General features: G+C 38.6%; 1 protein-coding gene across 9 annotated transcripts in view; it reads right to left on the bottom strand.

Annotated features, from left to right (window-relative positions):
• The window catches only part of atp2b2 (ATPase plasma membrane Ca2+ transporting 2), a 152,576-nt gene that overhangs the window by 113,901 nt on the left and 14,519 nt on the right, over positions 1-24,156 (bottom strand). The window contains exon 1 of one of the 9 annotated variants that reach the window (XM_044348944.1): positions 21,912-22,171. The exons of the other annotated variants lie outside the window; for them this stretch is intronic. The gene's annotated coding sequence lies outside the window, so the exon portion shown is untranslated. Of the gene's footprint in view, positions 1-21,911; positions 22,172-24,156 lie in introns of those variants that run through there. 9 annotated transcript variants of the gene reach the window in all.

Below are 24,156 nucleotides of genomic sequence, written 5' to 3'. Positions count from 1 at the left end.
CTAGTCAAAATCTGATTGTGGGTATCTAAAATATCCAATATAAACATCCAAGATATTGAGCATGACATATAGAAAATTAAATAAACATTTGCCCCTTAGGCCATTCAGTGTAATTTAGAAAATGCCAGAAATTAATAATGACATACATTATTCCCTGGAGGTGTCTTAAAACTTGATTACGGGCATGTCAGCTCTGTGTGTGACAGATTGATAGGCAGACAAGCCAATCTATAGTCCCTCCCCCAAATTTAATGTGATGTCAAGTCGGTTCTACTGCTGTATCAATAACATGGTGAGCCTTCATATTTTGCTTGCTCGCAATATGGTTTGGTATGGGTTGAGAACGTGCAATGAAACTGTACGCAACATGTCAAAAACCTTATGACTCTTGTATATGACTCTTGTTAAGATATACAGGCACCAAAGAAAAACAGTGAATTTACAGCCATATAAAACAGTGTGCAATGCATTACTGCAAAAATAGTGTCACACATATTTACTATTCAGATGACTGATGAATAAAACTGTGCCAATGTAGATTATGATGGTGTTACTATACATTACCTATGAAACTATCAGGGGTCTGCTGCCAGCAAGTCAAGCTACAATGAAAATGACTAGTGCAAAGATTGAGTTGACACCTAGCAAATAGCACACATTTCTGTTAATCTAAAGGCAATGGGCAGTTTTCTAAATTAGTTAAGGCAAAAACTTGTCTCAGTGTTTGTTTTTTAAGCACTGTATTGTATCTTGTTTGTTTTTTTTATCTGTTAATTTCCATCCAAGAAAAACCCAATATTCCCCCTCACATATACGCCAATTCCTCATCATATATACATCCATAAACACATTTTTATTTGAAGTAAAATGTTGTGACTCATGGCTTTAAACAGCTCTGGTGCAGAAGTAGAACATCTCAAAAAAGTAACCATACATCACAAAGCGGACAGAGAGAGAGTGAAGACACCGGTTTGAAAGAAAACAGAGGCAGGAGGAAAAGATGTAGTGTGATGGAAAAAAGTATCCAGACATCTCAGTCCTCACAGGCAAAAAGCTTGGAAATTGTAATGATGGGAAAACAATCAGCCATTTTCTCATCCTAAAAATGAATAATTTGTTTGAAAGTTAATTAAGAGACATCCTTAGAATTTCCTTCTGAAAAGAAGAAAGAAACAGATATACTGTACACAACAGCCAAGAAAGAAGAAACACAGCAGCACTCACAACGCCTCACAGAAATAATGACTTCTAACAGAAATACAGCAGCCATGACAACACAGCATTAAAACATATATATTATGTATACAGTAGCATGTGTTAATCAGTGACCTGGTGTCACATTAACAGCTAACAATGTTAGCAAGCTGTTGGGAAACAAACATGTCAAGGAAGGAAACAAAAATACAGAGACTACAAACTGAGAGTAAGCAGATGTTTTCCTGTGTATTATAACAGAGAGAAAACAGACTTTCATGACTGGGACTAACTCCAGACAATAGTAAGTTACCTTAACTGTGCAGTGAGACACAGTTTGGCTAATTTTGTTACTTTCTGCATAGTAATAATGGTTTCTCATCGCCTCTAAAATTTCCATTACATTTATGTGTACTAAGGGCGAAGATATACATGACATGGTATTCATGGTTCTTACCGTCTTTAGATCTAAGACTTGAACAGTTTTCTGTTGTTCTTACCATTTTGTAGCTGTTGGTTACACCCATTTAAAGGATCTCCAATGGTAGTGATGGAAATAAACCTCAAGTAACAAGTCATTTTTAATGTAACCACAAGATATGCAAAGAAGGCTTTCTTTTCACACCCTACTAAAGACTGTAAGCACAACTGTGCTACTGAAACACAGGACAGTGTGTGAGAGGCCCTGTGATGCCATTTAATGTATCATCACTAGTTACAACTGGTGAATCTCACTAATGAACAGTAAAAAGGTGAGAATGAGGGGAGGATATACAGTAGGAAGAAGGAGGGAGGGGATCATCTATAAGAAGCAAGGTGTTTAACTGGATTCTGCTCTGACCTCTGGCACCATTCAAAAAAAAAGGAACACACACACACACACACACACACACACACACACACACACACACACACACACACACACAAAAGCATTCCTGCTGGGTAAGCACTCTACAGGGTCATTAATACCACTTCTCACTGCAGCCATTTCTGCAAGCTTTACGGTACAGAACATCACTTAAATACAGCCTGTAAGTACTTGGACACATCCAAGTTTTTAAGTATATCTGACAGCATGATTTCCAATATGCTATTGTGTATATAATAGCAATAAAACAATTGACAAATGACAGTGATTGTGAAAACTCTTTACTTTAGGTTATTTTCAAAATTATTATTATTACTTATTTATTGTAAAAGTATTTTGCAGGTTGCTGTATCAGCTTGATTAACCAGTCTGGCAACCTGCCGTTGCCGTTGTAGTCTGTCCCACTGTTTTATGCATTTTAATTAGCATTTTAGACTTAAGCTGACCTCCCTCTGCCTTCTCTCCAAGTTTGTTTGGCTGTCTCCCTCTCTAAATGGCTTTTGTTAACATAAAAACTATACTTATGTTCCCCCAAGCACTTAGGAATATGACTAAGAAGAAAGTGTACAGTGCTTGAATTAAATAAAGTTAATGTATGCCAAGAATGTTTAGTTATACCCTAACAGACAAAATTATACACAGTCTAATGGCCATTTCCATCAGTAACTGCAACTGTGTTATTCAACAGTGTTGCATTCAGCTGTTAAATATAATCTCAATTACTCATAGTGCAGAAACTGTATACAAAAGTAGCTGCAAAATTGATGGAAAGGTACTTCTCACCTCTGCAAGAATTTGAGAGCTCATGATGTCACAAATGTTTTGGAAATACACAGTAAGTCTGACAGTAAAAGGAATGCAAGTTTTTTAGTTGACAATTTTCAGTGGTCATGTCATTTCAAAATGTTACTTTAACAAGATATTCTGCTTGTCATTTATTTTCAACAACAGTTAGATTATGATTTCTTCAAACCTTGCAATCCCAAATGTATCTTGTTTATTTCTTTAACTTGAATATGGTCATTTTTGGGGTATGTACAGTACCGTGTATGTATCTCTCTCTTTCCATTTTTACTGTTCTTGTGCCTGACACATTCCACTGGTGAAAGATTTCCTGCCCTCAAAAAGTTCTTGTTGCTATGCAACTGATCTGCCTGGCACTGAGAATAATGCTAGCTCACATAGGCTACACAGAGTACAACCCTACACACACACACACACACACACACACACACACACACACACACACACACACACAAGCAGCTCTTAGTCTACATCCTGTGCTTGTTAAAAAAGATCGGGCTATTAAGCTAGCGTGAACAAAACATCTTTAATCTGTATTGTTTTTGACTAAATAAGCCTTTTGAATAACAGCTACTTTCATTATGTGCTCTTTCACATATCATTTTAACATATCATATCCAAATCTGTTACATGGAAATATACTAGTACATTATAAAACTCCTGTGACTGGGCTTTGCTTTCCTTGTTGTAAAAGCAAGACATATTGACAGATTTTACATTGACATATTGAGAACAGTGTTGTTATGATGAATAAAACATGTGAACATGCCTGTAAGTAAGAGGATGCTTAAACTTTTTACAAAAATTGCTGTGATTTTAAGTACATTTCCAAAACAAATGCAAATTACTCCCAATAATTCTGCTATTTTATTGTGATTACACATTTGTTCCCTACATCAGACTATATTGTTACAGATGAAACATAACTGTTGAACCGAAAGTGATTGATGACATGGAAAATCTCATTACATGTTACAGATGCAATTCATAATGATGTAAATTAGTATTTGTATAGATATCAGCTTACAAAATGCACAAATGATCCGAATATACACACAGACACACATTCACAGTGAAAACAACTTGCTCACTCACTGGCTTGCTACTGCAGAGCTTTAGCCCATCTCTCTCACGGTCACACCAAGGGCATCCACTCCCTTGAAACAGTACTGCACGGCTCATCACAAGAGAGGAGAGGAGAGGAGAGGAGAGGAGAGGAGAGGAGAGGACACATGTACAGAGAGAAGAGCGACAAATAGCATAAATTAAGGTTATTGTGTATAAGAAAAAAGATCAACAAATGACGCCTGGAAATTCGATTACAATTAAAGGAAGACTGGTGGAAATGGTGCAGGTGAAGAAAGGCAGGAGAGAGGAAGACGGAGGGTGTTAAAAAAAAGCGGAGGGAGAGGGCAGGACGTTGCTGGGTAATGGAGATGAGATGTTAATGTGCCTGCTAGTGATGCACTGCAGCAAACTGAGGGAAGAAGGAGAAGTAGAAGAAGAAGGAAGAGGAGGTGGTGGAAGACGTGAGAAGACAGATTAGAGGGAGAGGGAAGTGAGAATGAAAAAGAGAGGGAGGACAAGGATGAAGAGGGAAAGGAAAAAACGGAAAGAAAGAAAGAAGATGAAGAGAACAAGAGAAGGGGAACAGAAAACAAGGAGGAGGGAAAGGAAAGGAAAGAAGAAGATCTGAACTTTGATGAGGATAATGATGCAGCAAGATGATGCTTGAATAAATTAATAGCCTACTGATGTCTTTGATTAATCCATTAGGACTGGATTTCAAAGGCACTGTATTTCCAACTAAAGCAACTTTGACTTTCACACAATACTAAATTAAGAACTCTTGCATCTACTGGCTATAATTGTTAACAATGTTCCAGTGTGGTCACATATACATATTTATCTGTTGAATCATTTTCATCACTTTAACCCCAAACACACTCACTGGACACTAATGAATGTATGAAACATAACTCAAATGGCATGCTTCCAAGCCCCATGCTATGTAGAGGGTGACACAGGAGTGGATTTTCACCCCTGTCCCATCCCACTCCCACAAAAATACTCCTGTCCCATTCCAGTCCCATGACAGAGTAAAAATAAATTCCTTTCTCGTCCAAATCCCAGAGGAATGACTCCCATCCCATCTCGTTCCCGTGTTGTGTTTTTTTAGGAGGGGGTAGTCTTAATGCAATGCAATGATTTTTGATGTGATGTTCTCGCAATCCTATTCTTAGATCATTTTATGTTCTGCTGACTCGAGACTTGACCATCACTGGCACCTTACGTTTCACATAAGAGGTGATTTTCGGCTCCATTTCACCGCCACCTGCTTTACAAGTGTGTCTCTGAAGACCACTCGTTCCCAGGTCAGTGGTGTATTTCATAACTACTTAACACGTCTTACAAACAGTGTACGGAGTTTTAACACCGTCACTCTCAATTCTTAGCAACTTGTTTAAAACTTCAGACTTGCCCGAAAGCTCTGTCAGTGTGATAAACAGATCATTGTACTTTATTCTGCGTGGAAACGCTGTCTTCCCCAAATCTGACACGTCATGCACTGGTCAGGTGGCTGCAACCAACCAGCAACCAGCCACCAGAGCAGACAGGAGAGAATAAATAAGAATAAAAAAAGACAACAGAACAGCTAGCATTATGTTCAAATAAAGAAAAATAGTGTTTATTCATTTTAGAACTGCATATCTATATATAAAAACTGATGTATTGTTATTATGATTCCCGTCCAACCCACTATCACTGACTCCCATCCCACGGCAATCCCACAGGAGTCCTGTGACCCACAGGATTCCCGAAAAAATGTCAGCCTCTACTGCCATGTACTCGTAACATTGTCAGTATGATTCCAGCTAGTAAACTATGTTCCTCCCATCTTGTTCTCCCATCACTATTGCTCGCTGTCCGGATCCTCAAACAATCTTCAAAAGCTTGACACAGAACTCCCAACATGAAGGCATCTTTGATGTTACAGTTTAACTACTGCTGAACCTGCAAAGCAAATCATCCTACACAGGGTTGCTCTCTAAAGACAGAAAAAAGAGAAAGAGAAAAACATTACAGAGCAATTTCATTAATAGGTGAAACTAAGAAAAAAGCAGATCAGAGGGAAGATGAAAACCATAGCCATTACCATGAGGCAAAACACCTCTAAAGAAATCGCCATGTGCCTGCTAAACTCTGACATACGCACGCACACACACACATACATAATACATACTGTACATAACAACTGCAGCTTCTCAAAAGGGAATATGAATAATCCCAAGAAAGCAGCCCAGTGTCGTAAATTGTTTCATCTAGTTGATGAAAAAGTCAGCATGCATGCGAGCCCTCTGTGTGTGTTCAGTGTGCTATACTGTGTATGATAGGAAAGTATTTTGAAATACCCAACCAAGCATTGAAACTAGAATAGCCAATACAAATCATTTTTGATCATTTTAGACAAAATCTCTTGTAATGATTTGTTTTTTAAGTTGCAAAACTCCAATGGAAATTGTTTGTCCAAAGCACCTACTGTACAGGCATTCCACAGAAATACACCAATCCCTGATTTCACAACTGTATTTTACCACTGCAGTAACATACAAAAGGGCTCTTTTAAGCATTTTTTTTCTTAAGTGCATGTTTGATCTACAGGCTCTATTGCTTGGATTCAAAGGTACTTGTCAAAGCCCAAAACTGTTCGGGTCCAACATAATGAAGACAGCACTATCAGAAATATAAATTATTTAAATGCTATGAGTGTCCCATTGCGTGACACATCTTTCATGACCTCATAAAATCAGAACATCATTTCATACCTCAACGAGCAGCTCCTCATAATGCCAATACTTAAAAGGAATACACACCAGCATGCTTTTAACATCAAGGCTATATTTATTTTTAACACTATAAGTAAGTACGGTGCAGATACTGCTAGATACGCAGCACATTTAGCATATAGGATAAAGGATGTAAGTCTGGCCCAAAGCAAGTCAAGCTTTTCATTCACAGCTTTTTGTGCGACTCAGAAGTCAAGTCTTTGTAATATGGACCTTTCCCATAAAACATGAATGACTATCTGAACATGCCTTTGGCTATGTAAGGTTTTCCTTATATGTTAAATGTTACTCTTACAGAGGGTGACCTAAGGTGAAAGAAACATGGGTGGCATTACACTTGAGAAAATATGAGATCAGAACCAACTAGTAATGGCCCCAGACAAAGCCTGAGTATGTCACTTTCATCATCCGTCTAGTATGAGTATAAACACACCACAGATACAAAATGCATTAAAAGGGATAATGCGTGCAAAAACACCAGTACAATCTGAAGATCAAGACTGAAGGGGATAAAATGAATTCACCATTCTGTGGCAACACCAGAGGCGGTGAGTTTCAATGCAGACAGACAACCTGCAAAATACTGTATGCAAGTACCATGTTTGCTTAGTGGAGAATGCAGTGTGTTTCTCCAACTCAGATGTTGCACTCACATATTTATTCTAAAGAACTGTGACCAAGATATGTACTGACCGAGACATTTTACAGTTGAAAAATAAACTTGTAAGTGTTTAGTGGTGGATGAAATATGTAACAGAGACACTGTTTCCAAACTACCTCAAACATATCTAAGCCATTAGGTAATTTCTTGTTACCTTTCAGCTAACATATAAGTCATATCGCCTGATATCAGCTGATTTATCAGTCAAGCTCTAGTTGAAAGGCTTTGCACGCGTCAAAAACCAAAGAAGTGCTACTCCATGCAAATTGAAAGTGTTGTGTGAAACTAATATTAGCTTTGTAACCAGTTGTTGTCTGTTGCTAACATTATACTAGTTACTTTAACCTATCACACCACTGAGCCATGGAAACCATGTTACATTGCAGAGACATACACAGTGCTAAGTTAGAGAAGCATCTTACTAGCATTAGTTGCTCCCTCAGTTTATCTTTCACTCAAAGAACTCATAGTCAGCCCAGGTGTATTTGATGATTTACTTGCCAGCTACTAGGATGTGAAATGTGAATAAGTACTTTTCCGTTTTGAAAAAGTCTAACAGTTTCCTCCTGTTTCTAGTCTTGGAGCTAAGCTAAATACCTCCCGGCACCATCTCTGTACAAATAGAGATGAAATTGATATCATATTTGACTGTGGGTAAGATGGCAAACAAGCATATTTTCCATAATGTTTGAGTATTCCTTTAAAAGGATGTTTCCATTGGCACCTATAAAAAAATAGGAATATGACAGATAACATCTCACATTCCTGTGTAACTGAGGTGCTACATCATATTACATCATGTATCATACATCACATTAGATCTGGTGGTGCCTTTTGTTTCATTTCAATAACATGCATTTCATCTTTGTGCGTATGTCTTATGTTTGATTTTCAACTCCATATCATACACACTTAAAGCACGCTTCAGGTGATTCGCAGCAGAGAAAAGGTTCAAAGAGAACAGGGGAAGGGGAAAGAATGGTGCTGGAGTGTACAGAAAAAAGGAAGGGATGGGTGAATGAGTGAGGCTTAGATAAGGCGACAGAGCGAGAACTGGAAGAACAAAGAAGTTGGAGTGAGGAATAGAAAGAAGGGAGGGAAAACAGAGGGGGAGTTAGGTAAAAAAAAAAGGCTTTAAAGGCTGTATCACATTATATCTCTACATACAGAATACCAAAGTGAGGAAAGAAAACAATGACAAATGGTACAAAAAAAGGATATCAAAGAGAGAAATATGGATTAGAGTGAATGGACTGATGAAATAGAGAACATAGAGGAAATAGATGAAAAGAGACAGAGCGCAATTAAGTTCCACACTCCCCAAAGGGGAAAACAAATCATCGCTCTCCATTTACTTTGCATTGCGTGAAGGTGCTTCCTTGTCACTTCCGTCTGCTAGCAAACAACAGAAAAATGCCTAAAAGCTGCTGTTTGGTGGGATGCAATACCAACAGGGTAAAGAACCTAGAACTAAGTTTTTATAAGCTGTCGAAGCGAAAAACTGAGCCTTTAAGAAGACAGAAGTGGATAACATTACAGGACTGTGTGCCATGTGGTAACAGACAGACCTGACCTGAGCTGCACAGACAGCCTGCAGCTCAAAAAAGCTCCGTAAAATAACACATATACCTGGACATGCTGCTAATCACAGAGAACACACATGAAAGTAAAAACAGAACAGCTGTTTAAGTGAAAGGTATGCGGTGTTTGGAATAGACGTTTAAATCACAGAATATATAACCTGCATTCAGCTGAAATACTAACTGTAAAAAAAGCCTAAATGGGAAATGATAACATGTCTGTGCATGTAATTTCCCCACCTATGTTTAAAACCTGTAGTCGCCATATCAGCTGTGAAAAGTGTCATGCCAGCCTGTTATGTAGTGAAGTTTGCTATACAGTGGTGCTATGTCTCTATGTAGACATTGTCAGCCCTTGCATTCATATATTGTATCTTAGCATAGAAAATGTAAATGACCTTTTCCTCTCTAGTAGACATAGGGTGCTAAAATAATCATTTGACATTCTGAAATCGAATGTTTTTTAGCTAGCTACAGGTGTTGCACTTTGTGTCTATGGAGGGACTGATAAAGGAGTAGGTAAGAAAGGATTGACATGAGATGAAGATACAGAGTGAGTGTGGTTCAGTTTCTGGCCCTGCTTTTCTACATCAAAGGATGTTGTGATTTCTCAAAGCTCTAGTGGCTGTTGTGTGGTAAAGAGCACACACTTTGGTTTGGTCTTTGTCATAAGTGTCTCTAATTGACATGAGTCAGCACTAATCAGTGTCATCAGTACCACCTGCACGGGTCACACTGAGTAGGTAGAAATACCTAAGGTGTAATGTGATTTGTCCTCACTGATGAAGGATTCTATGATGAAACGTCTGTCTCTGCACTCATCCATATAAATTAATACAAAGTATGAAATCTTTTTTGACTTTTGATAGCCATTTTATAGCCATTTTTTCTGTAGCCTCATGGATGTTGCTACCTAGCTAGCTAGCTATGTTGGAAGATGAAGTACCCATTTTTAATCCCACCTACAAAGCTCTGATTGTTTATCCAGCTGGCAAAAACAGCCACCAATGAGCCCAACACCAGACATATTTGAATCACTTAACAGACTGGAGATGTAGGAGACTTAATAGGCCTTGACCCCTGCTTAAGGTAATGCTCAGAGACTACCCTAAACTGAAACTGGAAGTGTGACGGAGGATCATCCATTAAAAATGATTAATCTCAATTTTCTCATTATTAACAAAAAGAACTCCAGTTCCAGTAAGAGAGAAAATTTGTATCTTTAACTTCATGAAAATGGGATTACCAGTGAGTAGGTGTGTGTGAAAGTTAAAGTCCCTCCACCACTGAGTTCCAACAATGGTGCATGAAGAAACTGGGCAGGCATCCAGTATTACCTCTGCAGCAGAATAGGGTGATACATAGCTCTCTCTCATTCTCTTTCTCTCTCATGAACACACACACCGTCAAACATGTACACTACTTCTAATAATTAATGGAAAACACAACTACACACAGTAAAGCACACATGGCCTGAGTGTACAATGCATGGTGACAGATTTTTGGTAATTTCGTGCTTGAAAAGGGGTGAGATTAGTTGGAATACATTATCAGTATTCCACCAAATTGGAACCCATTAAAATCACCTGTTCCTTCAAAAGTAGAGTGCCCTCCACTGTGGTGCTCTGGAAATTTGATGCTAGAAAACAGTTTGCCAGATAAGCCTCACATAAACTCATGACCTGGTGTTGGAGGGGCAGAATCACTACAAGACAGTATACAGAAACATTAATAAACTGTTGAAGGGAAAATGTTGAACTTGCTTGGGAGGCTACAGCACATTGAGGTTGAGTCTTACAAATATCACCAAACCCTGTTTACATTTTGATATAACTGAGTTAGTAAATAAGTAAAACATAAGATATCATGTATCTATAAACAGGTGGATTAATTCATTTCACATTATTGACTTTAAGAATTTAGTTTTGTAAAGCAGAATATTCCGCATTGATGCGGCCCAATTCATCCACACTCAATATTCAAACAATGTTCCAAGTTAATTGCAGGGTGCATTTGGGAATATTTGATTTGACTGTACCACTGGCTGCTGCCACAGACTTTGTGTTAGGGTACATTCTCTGTTGCCACCATGCAATCACAGTGTACCACACACTGAAACTGTGGGGTACAGTCTTTGGTGTTTTCATTTATTCCATAAAGAGATGGGAGCTTGTCAGAAAGGACGAGGTGCTTTACATCGTTGCTTGCGCTTGATGCAACACGTTCTTATTTATGATTTTTAGGCTGTACTACAAACTGTTGCTAGGAATGAGGAGATACTTACATTAGATTCCCATTAAACTGTCATGACATGTTGTTAGTTATTTCCAGAGGTTAAATTGGACACATAGGCCTGTCATCAGGGGATGCTTAACTTCACACATCTTCAACAGTGTATATATTTTTACACTTGTCTGTCTTAATAATCCAAACCTATGACTAAAACATGTTTTCTTTTTTTTTCTTTCTTCTCTTTGATAAAAAATAATTATGTCTTATGGTGTGACAACACTGTGGTTAAGGTCTGGTTAGATTTAGACACAAAAAAACACTTGGTTAGGGTTAGGAAAGGATCATGGTTTGGGTTAAAAGTGTGTATTTTTGGAGCACAGGAGAGAGGAGCAGAGCAGCTTGGACATGAGAGAGAAATGAGTGAAGCAAAGAGGAGGAAGCTTACACACTTCTTCTAAAGGTACGTCAGACATCACTACTGATCTAGCTTAGCTAAGCACATATGCAGAAGCCATTTGTATCTTTTGTAATATGTTCAGTAGGTAATCCAATCATGATTTAATTTTTTGGTATAAAAGCACCAAACTTTCAATCTGTTGTCAGATTTGTCATCAGTGCTTTCACTTAATATTAAGATTTTCCTTTTCTTTTGTCAATTCTCATTATTTAAATGCAGAGCAGAACAGGGCAGGTGATGAGAGAGGAGCAGAGCAGCTTGGACAGAAGAGAAGAGCAAGAGAGGGCAGCAGTGTAGGAGCAGCAAGTAATAACTTACCTGACTTACCCATTTCTTAAAAAACTGGGATGCAAATCATGCAAGGAAGCAGGGTTACTTGGGGCAATGAGAACAGGAAATCAGAGGTACACATTCTCTAGTGAATGGCAGAACTGTAGGGTAGGCCCATATGGCAGCAACAAGGAGAAGCAAATGAAATCTTTGAGAAAGAAAATAAATGAACACCGTGTCTCACACAGTCACAAATTAGCAGAAGACATACAGAAAAGACAAGATGAGAAAGCTCTAGAATCAAGCTTTCTTAAAACACAAGCTGAAATTTTAGTTTCAACCCACAATATCTTCAGAACAGCGTACTAGGTTGCCAAAAATAACCAGCCTTACTCTAATCATCCAGGACTAATAGAGCTACAGATGATAAATGGTGTAAATGTTGGCCATGTTCTTCACTCAAATGTCACATGTACAGACATTGTACGTTTCATATCCAAAGAGATGAGGCAAGCATTATTGGCAAGTATAAGAGTGACCTAACCAAAGCTCACTGTTACTGTGGATGAAAGTACCTCGTTAAGCAAAACGCCTTGTCTTGTTGATAGCTCAGAGCCATTGACCTTCTTCTTAGATCTTCCTGAGCTAGAGAATACAACCGCAGATGGAATCACTAGTGAACTACTGAACTGCCTGCTGAATCATGGCCTTGATGATGCTTTTCTTAAAGAATGTCTGGTGAGATTCTGCTCAGATGGAGCCTCTGTAAAAGTAGGCAAAAAAATGAAGTGTACTAAAAACTGAAAAGTAAGTTCCCAGGCCTTGTAGGCTGGCATTTTCTGAACCATAAGTTGGTGCTGACTGTATCAGATGCAGTCAAGCATGGCACAGAGACCAACCATCTCACAGCTTTTCTTGACAAGTTATACTGTCTGTATAATCAGTCACCAAACAACTTAAGAGAGCTTAATGCTGTAGTCTCTGAAGTAGGTGTATGTTTGAGAAGGATTGGTCGAGTCTTAGGGAAAAGGTGGGTGGCTTCATCTTTCAAAACAGTAAATGCTGTTTGGATGATGTATGCTGTACTCTACAATCACCTCACAGCTGCAAGTAAAGATGTGAACCGAAATTCAAGTGAAAGATGAATGTATGAGGGGCTAGCGGCAAAGTTGAGCTCAATTGCTTTTGTTAAAAACCTTGGGCTGATGGACGCACTTGAGGAGCTTAAAGACCTGTCTGAGCTTCTGCAGTCCAGAGACATTAGACTGTCTCAATCAGTCAATCTGATAAAGAGGCAGCTAGATGTTTTCAATACCATGAGCAGGAACCCAGACAGTGGCCCTTTCTACAAAACTGCATGAGGCTATGCAGCAAGGTGCTTTTAAAGGCATAACACTAGAGTGGCAGCAGGCAGAAGTTAATAGATCCCAGAATGTTCTATGAAGCACTATGCAAAAGCAAGCAAACAAGAATGGTCATAAGTGAAGAGGAATCACTCTTTCACAAAGTCAATGTGTTGGATAAAAGCACATGGCCAAGCCCTCTACCATTAATATATGGGGAAAACGAAGTAATAGAACTATGCAATCTTTTGAAAATGAGATTCTCTGGTGTTAAGCAAAGTTATAGGGATTTTAAGGAGAATGCCATGTACCAATGCAAAAGTCCCCTCTGAAACTTAACCCTTACGTACTGTTCATATCCTGACCCTTCATGATATGGAACGGGTCATTTTTGGCTCAAGTATCCCTTAATAATTAGTCCCTATACCCAAATTTTGATAATGTATTTTGCATCAATAGATATCTTATGAGTCATGGCTGATTTATCCGTCATTAATGTTTCAGAGAGCAGAGAGAGTGTTTCCTTTAGATTTGACACTATTTGTTTATAAAGCAAATACTTTAACAATCACGCTAAATTATGATCTCATGTTATCTAAAACAGGAGAACAAAACAGCCATAATTATTTCTATGATTTTTTAAGCAAAGGACGCAACAACATTTTTGAATGACAGGTTTCATTATAACTATTAAAACCATCAATCAACACTGCCTGCAAACCGCATGCCCTCCTTTTCTGTCAGTCGTACACAATAAACTCTGCACTGAGTGTATTAGTCATAAAACAAAACAAACTGGTTTGCAAATTTCAAACATACAAAACTGCAAGAAAACATTACTTTTACAGTCCTTTTTGTTGTGCAAAAGTTGCATCTCCCTCTCTGTTGTCCCCTTGTGACAACTGACTGTGGTACTGCAAACTGATCAGGGCTAGATTCAGACTACTGTGCTGCTGTGGCTGTCTTGTGGGGAAGGTGGCATCGCCTTTGCATGAGAGAAGTCACAAGGGCCTTTCCTCCATTTTGTCTGTTTTCCTTCTCCTCTAATATGTTCTCTTCCACTCACTGTCTCCTTTTTTATCTATGATTAACAGATCCACCAAATCACTCCTTCCACTCCACCAAATCAGTGAAATAGGCACTCAGGTACTTTTTATAGTCCTATGAAAGCTGCCGTACACTATGGGGAGGACTATGTTGAGCAAACATTACGTTGGTTGCCTGGTAATTGATGGGTTTGATTTGTTACTTTCTATAGGCTTTATTTGCAGGTGCAGATGCCCACCTGGGTGGGAACCTGCACCCAGGGTGGGAAAGTGTAGCAAGGGACACACTGGTAAGGGAACACAGGTAGTTCTCATGACAGTGTCAAGAAGAGTGCATTTACAGAAAGATTAAGTCAGCTGTAGTTTTGCGCACACTGCCAACAGTATCTGGAATGGCTTTGATTAGCATTTTAGTGTTCAGAGCAGAGGGTTGTCTCATCTTGTTATATTTTATTTACAGTTTGTCAAATGACATCAATCAGATTTTGAAGTCTATGCACACACACATGTACACCCATGGCAATCCTGAAACCACAGAGCCCCCCGGCATAATAAATCCCAATTTAACCCCTGATTATTTGTAATCCCTATTTACATCTCCTTAGCAATGAATTACTGCCACAGAAGACTGTCTAGTTGCCTCATGGCTCAGACAGAGAATTGTGCTGTAAGTGGCATGATTTTCATTGTTTTACAAGAAAATATTAATTGGGTTCTCAAGGATTACAAGCAGTGTTTGGATGACTTAACATACTAGACTGTACACTATACTGCGATGTATATTGTTAATTTCTCAAAAAACATCAGTACAAGTCAAGAGGTTGCAATATGTAGCACAACAAGCTAGTGAAGCTCTGTAAACGGCACCGCATCTGCCTTACAAAGAACTACTTTCTGGAAACTGAAAACTTGATCGCTGTTATTAGTCTTTGGAGCCGTTTCTTAATGAACTACCATGACCATAATCTTCATGACGAAGGAACATTTCACCAAGTGCAACAGTGTGGCTCACTGATGTGTTTTTAATAGTTTTAAGATGACAACGGAGGAAGATATATCATGCTTTGAATACACACACAATACTTGTAACTGGGATCAGTTCATTGTTGGCTTGGCTCTGCACATGAGATTTGTTGATGATGAAAAAATACAGAAAATTGCCAGTGTTATCCTTTAATTATAGAGAAAGTCGCCATAGTGACTTTCATCTCCCAAATAAACAGTAATGTACTGTTCAGTATGATTATGAACACACAATGATTACAGAATTTTAACAACTACTTATTCACTGTGATGGATTACTAATCTCAAAGATTATTCCCAGATAACTGTCATGTGACCAAAATGAATGGACCCCATGACAGCCTGGAAGGTAGAAAATCAATCTAGCAATGTGTGCTGTGATAAAGTACAAGTTATTTTTTGTTAACAGGCTAAAGGGATTTTAAAGGCACAGTCACATTGTACACAAGAGAGGCTTGCTCTCACAGAGGAACAATCTCACTGTGGAAAGGTTTGAGGGAATGTGTGTTGCAATATGATGATAATTGTGGCTTATTCGAGTAAAGTGTACAGGTTTTGAGTGCTTGAAACTCAGATTGTTGTTAAAGGGAAGAGCTATTTTATGTTGTAATCGAGTGTAAAATGAAGGAAATATATATTCAACTCGAATCACCAATACAAAATGTAATATACTCATGGATGCAGTGCACACAAACAGACAAGCATATAAAACAAACAAGAAAAGCAAACCATCCACTAATTTCCAACTTCAGTTTAACCCACATAAAGGTAGATCATCCACTATGTATGTATTTGTATAGATTTTTATCAAGATTTGAGATAGTTTTATGTCAACGGATCTAAAGGTAGCAGTGTTTACCCTAGGATTTTTTTCAGGGGGGTTGGTAGGCCCCCCCGAAACTACTAGTGTTGTCACAGGGCGGGCGTATCACGGATAAGTGGTGTCAACAGTGTCATCATAGATGCACGCAATAAGGCGGTTGTTCGATATATTTCTCTACATTGAGCCGAAATTAAACAAGTGCACATAAATTAGGTAAATAAACCTCTTGGTAGAAGTGTGCATTTCACAGGAAAACACCACAGCAAAACACACAACAGATCTCCATTGTCATATCTCCATTATATCACCACAGAAGCACAAATATATTAAATGCTCAACTTACAGGGTCTTGACTGTTGTTGTTGATTAATCCATCTGCATTGATGCAAGTTTTAAATTGACACATTGTAGGAAGATGATCAATCTGGTTTTAAGTATCACTTGCCTTTTGAAAATTGGGTCTGTTATTGAGTTACCACAAAAGTAAACTAGGATACATGTTTAGGTTTTTTGTTATGTTTAGGCTACTTAAGTTTAGGCCTGTCATTATTTAAAGTGAGAGAGAGAGGAGGGGAGAGACGGAGAGAGAGAGGTAGATTTAGGTCCCATAGGCTTTCTTAATTATTGGCTGATCACAAGTCATGACAACGAGGCTGCTTTAATACGAGGGAGTTTGTGAAAAAAGGGAGAAATGAAGAAAATGGAAGATATAAAGTTTATCCCTCATGTGGACAAGTACAAGACAAGACAAGTTTCTACAGGACAACAGTGAAAGGCTTTGGTGGCTATAAAGCGCAATATAAGTAGTCTACACCCCAACTGCAACTCGTACGCAAAATCATGGAACTTGGACACTGCGTGTGTTGTGCGAACCTAACATGCGAGTGCACACTGCACGCTCTGATCGAAGAGTCTTCGCTAGGTTCACACAGCACACATAATACAAGTTCCATTTGTTTTTATTTGTTTCTATCAGGAGGGGCGGGGGTTCCGTTGACAGGGGCGAGCCGACCCTCCAAGGCAATGGTAAACATGGGGTAGACAAGACACCAACTGGATTGTTTAAGCAGTTAGTCCTTAGTAGGTAACAGTTTGGCCCTCAGGCTATTGAAAAAGGCAACAGATGAGTGATCCCCTGAACACATTTTACATGCAGTATTGATACAGACCTCAGACTAAAATAGATAATGTTGCAAAAAAGTGAAAAGAGATTAAAAAACACTGAAGAAATAATTAATAATGTCGATATAATGACCATTGGCATTAATTTTTTTCATTCAGCTAGTACACTCAAATAAGTTCAGAAAATGTGTTTAACTTAATTGTAATAAACCCTTTTATCAGAAAACAGAAATGTAAGCTGAATTAAGATATTACTTTAATGAAAAATATCAAAATTTGACATTATTTTGAAAACTGCATTAATGGTGTCATTTTGGCAATTTATTTAAATACAAACTTAAAAAGAGGAGGTCACATATACACACACAGGCCCATGGCTGGAAAAAAAAATAGCACAGCTAATTCACAAACACAATGTAGGGACTCATATACTGGCTAAAAATGTAGATGGTATGGAAATATTCATAAAAATCAAGGGACGACTACATGATCATTGGTTCATGGGATATTTTAGTATGACGACATCCTAAATCATTCAAAAGAGAAGGACAATCAATTATTTTGTTGAAGGGAGAGCTAAAAAATATCTATGGAAGACAATGTTCATGGAATTCCAGTTTTGTACACATAAACATTTCATAAGCTTTTCCTCTGCCCCCTCTGCTCTTCCCAAACCTCTTCTCTCTTTCTCTACCAGGCCCTCAAACCATTCTTCCATTCTTTCTACATATCTCCTCTTTCTCCCTCTAGCTGCAATCATTACAAGAAGCTAATTAACTAAGACCAATGACTGAACTGAGTAACCTCACAAGCAGACTGGGGCAGCTGGCTATTTTAGAAAAAGTTTGCTGGTTAGGCAGCATAGAGATATTCTGCTTAGAATGGACACAATCCCTCAGCCCCATCAGGAATAAGGACAGCTGGTTAACCACCACATACAGGAATATCTGTTCTTGTATTTCTGTGGAGCAGGAACTCGAGCATGGGCATTCAGGTTGCTCCTCGCTAAGCTTCGTACCGCACTGCTCTTTGGTGCACTGAGTGCGTGGGTTCATTGATTGTATCTCTCTCCTGGCACTTTAATGGTCGTGGTACACTCGTCTCTGGACCCAGCATTAGCATGGTCAAGTTATTTCCTCTCAGGGGCTATTTCCACTGACCGAACAGGATTTTTCCGTTCACTCCTTTAGACTTGTGTAAGAAAATGGCAAGCTGTGTTTTTCCATTATTTCCTATACACTGCCTGATACAGGGAGCAAGTGGTGACTGTGCTTTGATTTATTTATTGCTAATATAAGAGGCTGTTTCGCTTTACTTTTGAAAAAAAGTGGTCCTCTCATTAGGCAGTAAACCCTCTGCTTGGTTCCAACTGATTCCACCTCACCAGAGGAAGGTTTTGTTTCCTCCCAAATCCTACACACATACAAAAAATACACACAGTCACACACACTGTTATATGTTCAGAGTAAAATTGATAATTATCAACATACTTTCAACTTTAAATCTAAATCTAAATCACTCTACATGTAGATAAAAGTATGTCCTCAATCCTGTCTCAGAAATTACAATTATATATGACTAATTTGCTTTTGTTTGTTTAGTGAAAGTAAGCTCAAAGTATGCTTGTAGTAATTACAGCATTATTACATTTTTTTTATGGTTATGTTAAGACACTGGCATAACGAGGTTTAAGGTCAGGGAAAGATTGTGGTCTTGGTTTAATACGATACAATAATACATTAAAAACTCTGCAGTGACTTGAAGCACAAGACAGGATGTGTTTATTAACGTTTAACCTAACCCATGATTTTTCACTGACTTTAACCAAAGTGCTTTTGTTGTCTAAACCTTAACACCAACGGGATTCAGGATGCAAATGGCGGACTCTGGTGTCGATGTCCAGCGCTTTGTATGTTCTCCATCCAAACCAAAAACCCTCCCTACGACATCTCTGTGGTACATACAGTATCTAGTGTTTCATTCGCATGAAAAAACGTCTGTAAACATATTCCATGTTGTGGTTACGTTGCGATTACAACGCAATTGTGAAACAAATTACTACTATATAACTACTATACTACAATTTGTAGGAGAGAGGGTTGGTCTCTTATATGCCTCAATTATAAACTGACCTGTAAACTGTACTTCAAGCCCAATCTGTGTATAAGTGTGTAATAAGCTATTTTGTATGTCAACAATATATATGGTTCTCTAAAATATCTGTTTTATTTGACCAAAAAAAAAAAAAAAGATCCTAGCTCAAGGTCCAGTTAATGGAAGTCTTCTGGAACTTTCAGCCACTTCTCATGGCCTTCATGAATAAAGATGAAGGCCATGAGAAGTGGCTGAAAGTTCCAGAAGACTTCCAGTAACTGGACCTTGAGCTAGGATTTTGAAAAACTACAGAATATTCTGATTAAGTGGACTTTGTGCTAAGAATTCTCTGTCAAACGACTATTTCCAAGGTCAATAGTAAAACCTTCAAGCTCATTTTTATCATTCCCGCTTTTATCCCAACTCATTCTACAGCATATAAAGACGATGCTAAATACCACTCAGCCATTTGAAATCCCCAGATTTCTGTCTTAGTGCATTTCTTTCTATTGTTGACTGGACCATGAGGCATACTGAAGGTATCTACAAAACATCAACATCAATTTAGTTAGATAACTGAATAAACTACACACAGGGAGAAAAGGTAAAGAAAAAAATACTGAGAGCAGAGGAGAAAGTGGGAGTGAGAAGAGGTGAGCGATGAGAAACAGTAAGAAAAATATAGAGGGGGGAATCCAGGTGGGAGTGCTCCATCAAGCAGCTTTTCCCCGTGCAGTAAAGGATGAGGGGATGACTTACTGAAGGTAATTCGACACACATGCACACACAAACACACACTCTCCACTGCAAGTAATTGGTGTCATGAAAACTAACCTGTCAGTACACCAGAAGGTAGCAGTGCTCTCTTACAGCTCGATCCCACACCTCACCTCATCATCTCCCTGCCCTCTATGTCTCCTACACTCCCTATCCCTCTGGTCTTTTCAGTGCTGCATTTTTTGAGCTCCCTCTGTCCTTATACTGCACAATTCTGTCCTTAACCAATGACTCTTTATGGCACTCAGTAAAAAAAGGGTAAAAATCCTTAAAAAAAAAAAAAAAGAAAGAAAAGACAACATTCCAGCTAACTGGTAGGGAAGTAATTCAAATACCTTTCCTTTTAAAACTTGAAAACTGGAAGTTAATCCTTAATAGCTCCTGTTATTTAAGGAATCCCAGATAAAACGCAACTGCAACAGATGCAATTAATTACATTTTGATTAAAGGTTACCATTGAGGATATCCCCTGCAGAATACCACTGGATTACAGTATAAAACTGCAGTATGCCATTAGATTACAAAGTCTTTAAACAGAGCATATAGCCACATGATGTCTCCTCAGTAGAGCTCTGCAGGTGAGCTGTGCAGAACACTGCAGGCACAGGCTATCAGTGAATTAGGCACCATATTGCCAATTACATGGCAACTGGCTACATGGGGGAAATATGAGGCTGGAGCATTAATTGTGCTTTTAGAAATTAAATAATGTGTTATGTTTGACACCTTGAATAATAATGAAGCATATATTTTTTTAAAAAAAGCACTTTTGGGCATTTAAATGTGGCCCAAAGAAGTCCATTGGCCATAGACTCAGCTCACTGCTATTAGCCAATGTATTCATACTATCATCAAACTGTGTGTGAGACTGTGTGTTCAAGCCTCTCTCAGGAGACTTTCCAGTGCCTCCATGTTGTCACAGGGTTTGGCACTGGTCTTGTTTCTCCAGATGTTCCCACCATCCTCTCTCTCTCTCTCTTTTTTTAACGTCTGCCTTCTCTCTGACTTTCCATTTTCAGGGATGAGAAACTCACTTTTAAACTTTCCATGTCTTGCTGTCTGCTTCCTCTGTCAAATGCAAGCACAACCTTCACCCAAATCCTACCCCCTCCCTTCCCTCTGTAACTGATGAGTAAGTTTGTTAATGTTTCCTCTGCAGACAAATATGTACTTAACTGTAGAATTTCCTTATTTAAACACATTGCAAAGATGGTGTGTTGTCAAAGACAGAAAAACTGCCAAGAATAAGGATTAAAAAGACCGGAGCACTCAAACTAAAAAAGCCATATCTGATTATAGTTTTAACAGCAGTCTCAATTAATGGTGGTAATTTGCAGTTTGCCTTAAACAGAGGCTATTAAGGGCAAACTTGATGTGTTTATAAAGACTTAAGAGTTATTGCAACCGTGACTTCCATACATTGACTACGTCATTCCAGTACAAATGTTGATGCGCTACATACGCTTAAACAAAACCACTTACAGTACAAGCCAGTCTCTTCTCATTGCTTTTAAGCAAGAACTAACATCCTATACAACCACATATTTCTTTCTTCAGTATTGAGACCACTTCAAAGGAAGTCTGAAGTTGACTGTTACCACAGCAATTCCACAAAATAAAAGGTGACATTAAAGGATTACAAAAATGGAAGTACTTCAATACATGTCAAGTGTAGTGTAACTGCCTAATCCCTTTGTGCTCTCACCATAGTGACAAAATCAGCCTTTCAAATTCAACAGAATGCCATTGTTTTAAAAGGATTTACTTACAGTGAAACAGCAGACAGGAAAATGTAGTGGTGGTGGTGCTAGGTACAGTTTCCCCAGATATCCTTTTTGGTGCTGATGATAGTTGTAGTAGCAGGGTGGCCTGTCCAAGACTAAATATAACCTAGAGAGCTTGTAGCAAGAGTACACAGCAGGCCAAACCGGGCTTTTCCACATCGCATGGACAGTGTATTTGCCATAAGTGAACTCATTCTGAACGGTTGGAAAGCTGCACAGCACGGGAAAGTACAGAACAAGAAGCTTCCCACTAGGGCTCTGTCCCTAGAACAAATGAAGGGAGAGAGGGAGGGAGAGAAGGAGGGAGGGAGGGAGGGAGAGATGGAGGAAGAGAGAGAGAGAGAGAGAGAGAGAGAGAGAGAGAGAGAGAGAGAGAGGGAGGCAGGGAAGGAGCCAGTTTTGTGTATATATAGGACCTGCCAGCATGACCTCTTGTAAGGAGAACACACACTGACACACGCATAGCTTTACTGATGAAATGATATTCTTTGGGATTCCCTTTTACGGTGTAAAAGATGAGTGTGTGTTTCGTTTCCATTCTGCGTATTTTCTTTTAGTTTTTTACTGCAATGGCAAAACATTATAAAGCACACTTATATTTTGTAACTCATAATTACGACCACAGTTACCACTGAGCTCACTGCTTCATGACACTTACTACCTGTGATTCCTGTCCCCATTGTGTGATGTTCACAAAAGCAATAGAAAGGATAAGAGCAGTTACCCTTTTAAATAGCAGCATGATAAGCTAATATGAAATTCAGTTAGAATCAAAGACTGTAAAGCACACAGGGTGAAGCCAAGGCAGAGCTAAGTGGTGCGAGCAAACAGTAACCCCCACACCAGAATGTGATCGTAGGGACCTGTCAGTCAAGTTACACAGGCTCTCAAACATACCCCTCTTTAAGTTTTAATATTCTCTTATTGAAACAAGACGTTTTCACACATTTGATTAATAAATTAAGCTAACTAGATCCGAGGTTAAATTTCTAGAAAATAATCACATTTTAAATTGCTATCAGAGCACTGGTTTAGAAAAATTCCCATTAGATATTCTTCAAATTGTTCAGTGCTACAGTCACACTCTTCTTGCCATCTATTTAAAATGTGTTAAAAAAAAGAAATAGCAGGAAAAAGAGAGAGAAAAAGAGAGGGGGGGGGGGTGCAGAGGACCTAGAGAGTAGGTTCATGTTTCATAAAGATGGGACCAGTTACTGAGGAGGCTACACGCTTGGAAATAGCGGGACACCGACCTTCTTGCAGCAGGGTGGCGACAGTTCCTGCCAAAATTTGATTTCTTGCAATCTGACTGGAATAACATTGCGAGAATGTCAGGAGTGTAATAAGAATCAGGCACAGTCTGCTACTGGGGATCCACTCTTAGAGGACCTATCACCTTTAGGCACATCTACACGGTCTACAACATTGTCCCACAGTGGTTGCAACTTGGTTACAATGGAGGAGTGGGAATAGACTGCCTTGCCACATCATTTCTACTTGCGCACCATAACACAATCTGTTTACATCACAAAGCAATGTTGGTGAATAATGATAGTCAATCTGCAGAAGAAATGATAGCAATTAATGCTATGAATCAATAATTGGTTAATCATTTAAGTGTTTCATCTAATACAATGCAAAACATTGGCTATAGTTACAGCTTTATAAATGTGAGCATTTGCTTGGTTTTCATGGTTTATTACAACTTAAAGTCAATTCATTGATAATGAATAATAATAATAAATCATTAAACCAATAAAATAATTACTTAAAGCTGTATGTAAAAGTAAACGGATATCAGCATTACAATTAGAAGTGAATGGCTTACTATGTCTTTTGTAAATTGGTAAGTCTGCTCGTCAACAGAGGACAAGCTTTATTTTAAGAAATATCCCAAAATGTTAATAGGCTTTCTAGTATCCAAGCATTTAGAGAAATATGGTTGTGAATGTAGCATTTCTGGTTAAAGTTGTTGAAGGTGAAGGAAATGGACACGTGCCAGTCTGCTCTCACACCATCATTACAGCTGTTTAGGCTCTCTTGAGTGTAACAGGTAAACCACAACCATTTCCAAGAGGAAACTTGGTGGTTAATAGCACTGAGTGTTGCTGTCGTACAGTTGAAGATGTTTTGACACTCAAAGAGCCACGAGATGAGCCTCAGGATCCTCAAGTAGAACTTCATGGGAATGCCCAGACATTTAAAGGCAGTTAGAGCATGTTTAGCCTCT

Source organism: Thunnus albacares, chromosome 4, assembly GCF_914725855.1.
Source record: "Thunnus albacares chromosome 4, fThuAlb1.1, whole genome shotgun sequence".
Lineage (NCBI taxonomy): Eukaryota > Metazoa > Chordata > Actinopteri > Scombriformes > Scombridae > Thunnus > Thunnus albacares.
This window is presented reverse-complemented; position numbering and strand designations above follow the sequence as displayed.